Genomic DNA, 9,996 nt, shown 5'->3' with positions numbered 1-9,996 from the left:
GCACAGAAGTGATTTAATGGAGACTTGAAAGCTGTAGATCATGGCAGGTTTAAAATACATTGGTACAGAGAGAGGCAGAGTGTGGTCAGACTAGAGGAATCTCAGCTATTGGCCTCAGATGCTGTGTGATAGCACCCTTCATCCTCTGACGGGTAAATAATATGGTTTTATTAAGTGAGTACATTTCAATGTATTCCAGATTTATTTATCAGAATGTTGGGTCTGACACAGAGAAGAGATGAGCAAGGGATGAGTCCTCAGAAGACTAAAGACAGCCCCAAGAGGAATTGTAGCTGGGATCTGAACCAGCAGTGCTCACACTGAGATTTTAATTATCCTCTGGAGACACAGTTTCTTTTCAGGAATTATCATTCACAGTAGCAACTTATGAGGGAAACACAAATCATTTTCCTGGTTTATCTGGAGGAAACATGGCAGAGCATGGCAGTCAGCAAGGCTGACCCTGGATCCAGGCTCCAGTCACTATTCTTTGATTTGGCACACTTTCTCTCTTCCCTTTTTGAACCTCAGACTTGGTCTCTTGTTTGGCTATCATTGGAAAATATTATTATTGTATTGGTGTATGCATATGTATACATATACTGTACATACGTGTGTGTGTGTGTGTGTGTGTGTGTGTGTGTGTGTGTGTTCGTGCATGGGGAGACCGAAGGCTGATGCCAGGTGTTTTTCCTCTATCACTTTCCACATTACTATCATTATCATTATCATTATCATTGTTGTGTTGCAGCTGTTGCTATGAGACATTGACCTCAGAGTTTTCAGATTTGGCACGACTGGCTATCCAATAAGCTTTGGAGCTTCTGCTGTACCTGCCTTCCCAGCGCTAGGACTAGTGGTGCTCACTTCCACACCTGGACTTTCTATGTGAGTGTGGAGAGTTCGCAATCAGTCCTCACCCTATCACAGAAAGTGCTTCAATGCTGGAACAACGTCCTTAGCCCCTTAGTCATCCTTAGTCATTGAGGTTTTCTTTCATTATTTTTATTTTTTATATTGAGACAGGGTCTCACTAGGTGTCTCTGGATGGTCAGACCTTACTGCATAGACTGGGTGAGCCTTGAACTCACAGAAATCCCCCAGTGCTGGGGTTAAAGGTGTGTCCTATCCTATCCAAACTTAGTCATCTTTTCAATGCTGAGACGAATATCCGAGAAGAATAACTCAAGGGGAAAGGTTTGTTTCTATTTACAGCTTCACAGATTTCAGTCTATCACTTTGAGTCTGAGGCATTACAGACTGTCATGGCAGAAAGGGTGTGAGGCCCCGCAGACCATCATGGTGGAGGAGCATATGAGGAGGAGGCTACTTAATCTGGTGGAGCTGTAAGAGAGAGAGAAAGAACAAGATATACCCTTCATACCTATTCCCTGGTTGGTAATGGGGTTTTTAAGGTCAGAACCTGGTCTTAGCATCCCTCCCGAGGTAGGCTGGACCACCCATCTTCATACTTCAGTTAAAGACACTGTTAACAGTGAACAGTGAAAAAGGAGATTTCTTTAATATGGGAGCATTGGGAAGAGGACCAGTGATCTCGCAAGTCCATCTTTGGAATATTTTCATGATATTTAGATTTAAATAGAGGCTGATAGATATGCACAATTAAGCAGTCCTAGTCCAGATGTGTGACCTATCCATCATGATCTAGGTTCTATGTTCTCCCAAAAGATAGTCTGACAAATCTGCATAACTGTGAATCGCTTTCCTGGAGGGAAGACCCTTCTCTGGCCATCATCAGTTCCCAGCCTTTTCCTTCTCTCAGCATAAGCTGCCTGGGAAAATAATGTCTGTAGCAAGGGAGGGTGGGGAATGTGAGAGAGGGTGTGGGAGGAGGGATGGGGAAGGGGATTAGTGCCCTTATAGAATGTCTTCATTCCTAACTGTATGGTTAGTTATGAGGTGACTGATGATGGGTGACCTACTTCCTCTAACTAGGCCTCACCTAATGGCTGTCCAACTATGAACTCATCAATGCAATAAAGACATCATTTATTATTGATGCTAACACCTTCATTATCCAATCACCTTTTTAAAAAGATCGGCTTCATTTGGGCCAGGTAGGCCTTGAACTTGCTATGTAGCCAACCTTGACTTCCTGATCCTCCTGACTCTACCTTTCAGGTGCTGGGAGCATAAGCCTGTGCTACCCTGTCAATTTATGTGATAATGGAGCTGAATCCAGGGCTAAGGTAAGCAACCAATCACCCGTTAACAGCACCAAAGCCTATCAACAAGCTCTTCATAAGTGAGTCTTTGAGGGTAACACTTAATACCAGAATGCTAGCATTCTGTTTTTGGTCCCCAAGTATCCCAAGGTCTCAACAGTTGCAACATTTCTCAAAAGTTCAAATCTAGTCTCCTCTGGTGCCTTAGCTTGTAAGTTTCTGAAAAATTAAAAAGAATGTGAAGGTAAGGATGAATTTATTTCACTCGACCCAAGATAAATGATAAATGGGTGTTTATTGGGGAACAATTACACAGAAAAATACAAAGAATCGAGTGGGCGTTTCTCTGCCCTTCCTACCTCGGCTGACCCACCAGGAAAGACCTTACAAAGAAAAGCCACACACACATTCAAGCTTCTCTCTTTCCATCTGCTTGAAGCCACGCCCAAGGAGGTGTGGCCACCGTTACAAGTTCACTGCAAGACCCCTACAAGAATGCATTCAAAATACAATGGTGGGGCAGGATATATGTTCCCATGAGGGAAAAGCAGTAGAAAAATTAGCAAGCAGAAATCGGGTCAGAGGAAGCCTGAACCCAAGTATGGTGACACTTAATCCTGTAGCGCCATGCCTGGTATCATGATAGTATGACTGGAGCTGTGATGGTCTTGGAGGCCCACTCCTATGGCTTTGCCACTTACATCTCTTGTAGTGTCTTGAGTAGGCTGATATCTCTTGGGTACCATAAGGCATGAGTGTATCCTCTTATTGTGGTGTTACTAAAAAAATATAGCCTAAAAGTGAAATGAGATGTTGGTAAATACAGGAGTGAACACTGAAGGAGTCTCTTTAAGTCTTTTAAGGCTGTACAGAGACAGTTATCTTTTGAAACACCCAAAATACAATCTCCACTTTAGAATGGGATGGTGTTAATTGGGAAAAGGGACATGGCACTTGTGGTACCTTGTCATGAATTTCTCTGTGAAGCAGGTGCCCTGCAAATCAGCACAGGTCAGCTTCAAGTTACTGTGTTGCTTGCAGTCCCTTAAAGGCCTGTGTTTACTGACTGGCAGTTGGTATGCCTGATCACTGATATATGGTTGTGTGTTGCTGAGCCTTCAGCCATGCTCAATCAATCATTAAAGAAGTCAGCTGCATTGGAAATGAGGGCAAGCTCTTATTCAGCAGTGCGTTTGATAAGTTCAATCTTGTAAGCTTGGAACTAGGTGATGATATGGCTAGTCTGTGTTCAAATGGGGAATAATTTATTGTGATATTTTGGAATGCAATTTCACCCCTAGTGATCCAGAAACTCATTACAAGGTGGAAGCGATTGCTAATGAAGATTTCTGGACTCTGCTTCTTCCCTGATAAGTCTTCCTACTCTGCATACTCCTGCCATTCCATCTCTATTTTCAGCTGATATCAGCATGTGGCACTTCTTGTCTGTGAGTAATAAAAAATTAAGGAAGGTTGTGCGATATTCTAAAATATTAGGGCATAAATCATGTAAAGCTATTTTCCTTTGTTTGGACCTTCTGATTATGGCACTTCTATAGCAAAGGATGTTTGAATCTGAGACTTTGGAGTATTAGCATGACCCATTATATGGGTTCTCATTTTCTCATTGACCTATAGTGGCTTGACAGGTGCCATATCATACCTACTCCACAACCATCTATTCCTGAAGCCCTGCCAAGAGCTAGTGGCTTTGGAATGGGAGTGTTTCTAAGATATTGAGATATATGAAGGGGGAGGGATGGCTGAGCTGTCTTGGAAAAGGCCATATGGGAAAACACTTCATATGCTAATTATCTCACAAATCATTATTGTTGAAAACTACCTATTACAATCTACCATTTGCTTTTGATGTTTAAACTCATTAAATGAAGTTAATGATGGTTAATCCATATTTCCAGAAAAATAATATTTATGCATTCATATAGCTTTCAAAATATTGCTACTTTTATTAAGATGTTCAACAGTTATTTACTATCACAGAGTATCACTATTCTTTGTAATTTGCAGGATTTTTTATGTCACTTTGAAATTTATATAACAGTAAAGTCTTATAGAACAACAGGACACCCAAACAATGAGGGTGTAGGATACTTTCCTGACACATTAGCCATTAACCAAAAAGTGCATATGTTTTTAATAGTTGATTTTTAAATGCTGACAGAAAAGGTCACATTTAAACAGAGTCTTTAAAAGCCTTGTCCTGATGAGGACATTTAAGTGGCAGGCTTATATACAGTAATGCGCACATCTACATAAAATTTCATTGGATTTAGATTCCAAGAGAATCCAAGTTTTGATTGCAGACAGATTTCCAAATGCAATCACTTTGTTCTAATTCTTAATGGGTTTTTATGGCACATTCAAAGTGTGCTTTTTAATTAAAAGTTGGGGCTGGAGAAATAGCTCTTCCAGAGGTCTTGAGTTTGGTTCCCAGCATCAACGCTGGGCAGCTCACAATCATTTGCAACACTGGGTCTAGGAGATCATATGCTCTCTTCTTTCCTCCATGTATGGCATACTCTCTCTGTCTTTCTCTTTCTGTCTGTCTTTCTCACACCCGCTACACGAATGTAAAATAAATCTGAAAAACATTACAAAGAAGCTATGAGTCTGTGTCTTCTAGAGGAGAGTAAGAGAGCTCTCTGCTAGGAACTTTTTGCTCCAGCAGGTCAACATCTCCATGAACAGAATGTGAGGGTAGCTCTATCTCACTCATGGGGCTTCTCTTTCCACGCACAGAAGCCTGACATACACTTTTGCTACTTCATGTTGAAAGCTGACATCTTAACACATTCAGGAGTTTTCCTTTTTCAAATTAAAATGATGCTGCCTCCAGGATTTGGCTTGGAAGGAAAAATATATAGGTCATACACAAGTCAAATTCATGCCTCTCCACTTAGGATACCTGGAGCTATGAACATCTGACTGTCACTTTCTTTTGTCTCACACAATTTCTTCAAACACTCATATTTCCTTGGATTTTTGCCTTCAATCCCCCCTCCAAAAATACTAGCATATTTGCTTTCAAAATTAAAAAATCAAGCCAAACAAACAAATAAGAAAAAACAAACAAACCAAGGGCTCTTGAAGTACTGTGCAATAAAAACTGCTGTCATAGAGAGCCAGCTGACAATTCTTCAAGTTTTGTTTTGTGATAGCCATTGAAAGATGATTTTACCGCATTTGACATTTGGCAAAATGTCACTGCATTGATATCGACATTGCCAGTATGAGGCTATCTTGCTAGAAACACTTTCTGAGTAGGGTGACAGATGGCCCAGCCCCTTTACTGAGAGCTCTGTTATCTGCCCCTTGGTGCCAGTGTTTGAGGATTTCCTTAGGATTCAGAAAGAAACTGATTGTTCTCTATGATCCACAGCTTTATGGATCTGAGAGAGCTACAGATATCTGGATGCTTGTCATTTGCTGCTAATTTCAGGGGCAGTGAGGAAGCTAGCCTTGTGTTGACAAACAGGCTTGGTGATCCAGGAACTAGAAGGATAGTATCCTTCTATAATTAGATTTCGCTTGACCAATGAGATATGAGTACAGTGACACATGCCACTTCAGAGCAAAAGCTCCAAAAGCCACTGCCTGTCTCCACCATCACACCTTTGCCACCGTCTGATGTGACCCAGACAGGGGTGGCACCAACTCCTTCACTGGGAATGAAGATGCAGCTCTGGAGTTGACTTTGAACCTGTCGCAATCGTGAGGTGTACACACACTCCTTTAGTCATTGGAGTCTGGGGACACTTTTCTGTTGGCAGCACAACTGAGCCAGAGTTCACTGATCCAATAGGTGGGAGCTTGAATGTCACTCAGAATCCAGCAGGGCCTCTCGGGAGAGCCTGTGGAATGGGAGTTTGACCCATTTGAAAATGACATACTTTCTGTGAACTTAGTGCAGTTCCTCCAAGCTTTCCCCAGAAATACCACATGGGGGTGGAGGTGCTGTTTCACCAGGTTCAGGGTCCTCCATGGCAGTCAGAAAGCAGTTCTGTACCCATTCTCTCTGGCGGCCCCAGCTACTTGTGTAGGAGAGAATGATGTGCAGATTCCTCGGGCCAGGAACAGCTCTTTGAATCCCGGCACAAAACTCCTAACACAGTAGGTAAGAACGGACTGAAAAATTATGGGATGCAGATTCTTTGCGATGCAAAGCCCACTAGAGATTCATTTTCTGAAATGCTCCCTTAGCCCAGGCCTGACAGATGAAGAATAGGTACACGTACACTGGAGCTCAAAGAAAGGCCACCAAGAAAGGAAGCAGACTCCAGGGGTGACCCACAAACAAACACCACCCTCAGGAAAGGAAAGAAGCCATCTATTACACACACAAGGTGCACAACAATAAGCACAAGCCCTTCATCACCCCGTGTGATGGCTAGAGGTGAGACTTGCAAGGAAAACACTGCACAATTTTATGCTTCTGTTACAAAGGACTGCCTGGCTGGGAGGACTGTTCTATCTTACAGATTCTTAGCCACCCCTGGGCTCCTAAAGATTGTTACCTTGATGCAGTCACAGTTTTAAATGGGTTTTTGTTACCTTGAAGCAGTCACAGTGTTAAATGTGTTTATCACTGAAACAGTTCTGCACTAAGCTAACTATTCTTTTTGACTTAAGATGGAGAACAGGGAGGACCGGCTATCAAAGTCCTTTTTAATCAGTGGGAAGTTATCATAGAAAATTAGTTTACTGCCACAGTTATTAACACCCTGAGGGGGACAATTCTTCCCTCGCCTAAGCACATCTAAGAAAACTTCTCATCATCATAACTTATAAGATTTATTTCTTGCTAAATGTATGCTATTTATTCTGTTACTAAGCAATCATTTGCTAACTGCCTACCGTGTGACAGCGGCCATTCCTGGTGTTGAGGAACCAGAAAAATTGCCTTCCAGTTAACTGCATTGTAATGGTGGGGGATAGAAACCAAATACCAGCAAGGCAAGCAATAGGAATATGTGAAGTGCATGTCCTATGGTGACAAATACTCAGAAAATGACAGCAGAGTATGATACTTCCTAAAGTATTTCTAAAATGATTTTATTTTATTTTTATGCTTGTACATGTACATGCCTGCAGAGGCCATAAGAGTGTGTAAGATCCCTTGGAGTAGTTGTGAGATGCCCAATGTGTGTACTGGAAACAGAACTTGGGTGATCTAGAAGAACATGAAAGGGTCTTAACCACCTAGGCATCAACTCTAGCCTGACAGCTATAATCTTCAGTTCGACCATCATCTAGAATCTCAATAAGCTTCACTTAGCCTGTGTGCATGCCTTGAGGGATGTTCTTAATTGTGGAAATTGAGGTTGTAAGACCCACACTGAATGTAATTGACATCATTTCAGGGGCTGGACTCTGAACTAAATGAAAAGTAGAGATTCACCCATTCACTGGCAAGCATGCATTAATGTATCTTCTCTCTGCATTTCACTGTGGATGTCACTAGCTGCTTCTGGTTCCTGCTGCCTTGACTTATGAACAATGATGGACTATGACTTGTTTTGTTTTCAGAAAGAGTCTTACTATGTAGCCTTTGGCTGGCCTAGAACTCATGGAGATCTGCCATCCCCTGCCTCCTGAGTGCTGGAATTAAAGATGTGTGGCATCACACTGTCTATAACCTGGAAGTGTGAACTAAAATAAACCTTTTCTCCCTTAAATTACATTTGTTGGGGCATGTTATCACTGCAACAAAAGGAAACCAGGACAGAATAAGGACAAAGAATTATGAGCAGGGGTGTTACCATTGACTGGCCGATCAGGATATTTCTCACTTTCATGAAAAGTCCTGAGTAAAGTGAGGGTGCCCATGCAACTATCCACTGGAGAGTGAGGAGTTGAGTTTTTAGCTCTTTTCATTAGAATATAATCCTCAAGGGTTATATGTAAATAGTGCTTTATTTTAAGTATTGTATTAGTTTATTATCCATTGATAAAACAAAGTACCCAAGGCTAGGTAACCTATGGAAAAATATGCTTGTGTCATAGTTCTGGGTGTCACACATGTGGGACTGGCATCGGGTGGGGCCTGGTGGGGGCCTCATGACAGATAAGCAGTGAAGGAATGAACATGTTTGGGGAAAGCCACACAGTGAGACAGGAAGTTGGACAGAGAGCGAAGAGGGGTCAGAGCACCCTCTCAGGAACTTGTTCACCGAGTATCCAGCATGCCTCCCTGCCAAGGGCATTGCTCTTTATAACTTTAATGTCTTGCATTCAGCCCCATTTTCTATTGGTTTCACCACAGGTAACATTCCTACTTAAGATCAGACAAACAATGCTTTTGTGAGTGTGGGACACGGTTAATTCAAAGTGAGCATTGTACAGAATTGCTGTGACTGAGGTGCTGGAGAACAGGACAGTCAGTTGCTTGTTTGTTTGTTTTGAATATAAAATAGTAACTTTTATTTCTTTAAAAATATTAATATATTTTTACTAATTAATTAATTTTACATCCTTTCCTCCCACCCACCCCCACCTCAACAGAAGAGATCAGGCCTCCCCTGGGTACCAGCAAAGCATGGCCTATCAAGCTGCCATAAAAGCAGGCACATCCCTGTATTCAGCATGAGCAATAGGTTCCCAAGAGCCAACCAAAGTACTGGCAGCAACCTTGATCCCTTTGCCAGGAGTCTTACTAATAGGCCAAGCTACACGACTGTCACCTACATGCAAAGGGCCTAGGTCAGTCCCATGCAGGCTTCTTGGTTGTTGTTTCAGACTCTGTGAGTTCCTGTGAATCAGGTTAGCCACTTCTGTGGGGTCCCTCCTCCCTCTCCACAACAGGACTCCCCCCTAGTTCCCTTTGAAAGACCCCGAATTTATAGAAATAAAATATAAGCTTAATCAGGGAGGGCACCCCACTAGAGAACTTGGAAAGTGAACAAAGGATCCCATCCCAGGAACTGGCCAAACCACAGAATGGAATGTATGGTTTAGCAACCTTAATTGCAGAAGGGCTGTAAACCCACAAAAGGCCAATTCCGGGCTGCTGACCACCTGTGAAGAACTGACCAGGGCGTCAGAGATGAGCAAACAAGATTTGTAGGAAAGAAGGAGATGATAACCACCATTTACTTAGGGAGAGATGATTAACTCATACCAAGGTTTGAGGAATTTACAACGTGTAGGTCAGGAAGACATCTACTTCCCCTGGTCAGTAGTCACATACCCCCCCCCCCCCCCGTCACAAGATAGGGACCCCTCCCAGGACCCCTCCCAAAGGCTTGTGGTTTTTGTCTTTAAAAGCTGATTGTAACTGAACCTCGGGGCCAATCAATCTAAAAGCTGACTGAGAGGCCCATCTGCAGATGCCTAATTAAAGCCTCTTGCGTGTTGCACCAATTGGCGTGTGGACTCTTGATTCTTGGGGTGACGAATCCAGCTTGGGGACCCCTCCTCAATTCGGGATACCCCAACACCCTTCACCAGGTTTTGGCCTTGGATCTCTGAACCTGCCTCACTGGATGAAGGGTCTATGGTAGTCTCCAGTCTGATCACAGGGACGGCTTGTTTAGACTGTGCATCCACTGCTGCCAGGATGGGAGCTGCTAGGGCCATCCTTGTAGATTCATGGACGTTTCCCTTGATTCAGGCTTCTACTGGACACTGTAGATCACACCTTCTCAGTCACATTTCTCATCACTTTCCCTCTCTGCCTACTCCCCTAACGTGATCCCTCAAGGTCCCATGTCCACCCACCCTCAGTCTACCCAGGACATCTCCTCAATTTCCCTTCTCTGGGAGATCCATGCATTTCCCCCTTGTGCCTTGA

General features: G+C 42.9%; 1 pseudogene; it reads right to left on the bottom strand.

Annotated features, from left to right (window-relative positions):
* LOC121142160 overlaps window positions 1-9,782 on the bottom strand; it is a 116,746-nt pseudogene extending 106,964 nt beyond the window's left edge.
* Window positions 9,783-9,996: the final 214 nt, after the last annotated feature.

This window comes from Mesocricetus auratus, unplaced genomic scaffold, assembly GCF_017639785.1.
Source record: "Mesocricetus auratus isolate SY011 unplaced genomic scaffold, BCM_Maur_2.0 Super-Scaffold_100009, whole genome shotgun sequence".
Classification (NCBI taxonomy): domain Eukaryota; kingdom Metazoa; phylum Chordata; class Mammalia; order Rodentia; family Cricetidae; genus Mesocricetus; species Mesocricetus auratus.
Note: the sequence above shows the minus strand (reverse complement) of the source record. Positions and strands in the feature narration are given on the sequence as shown.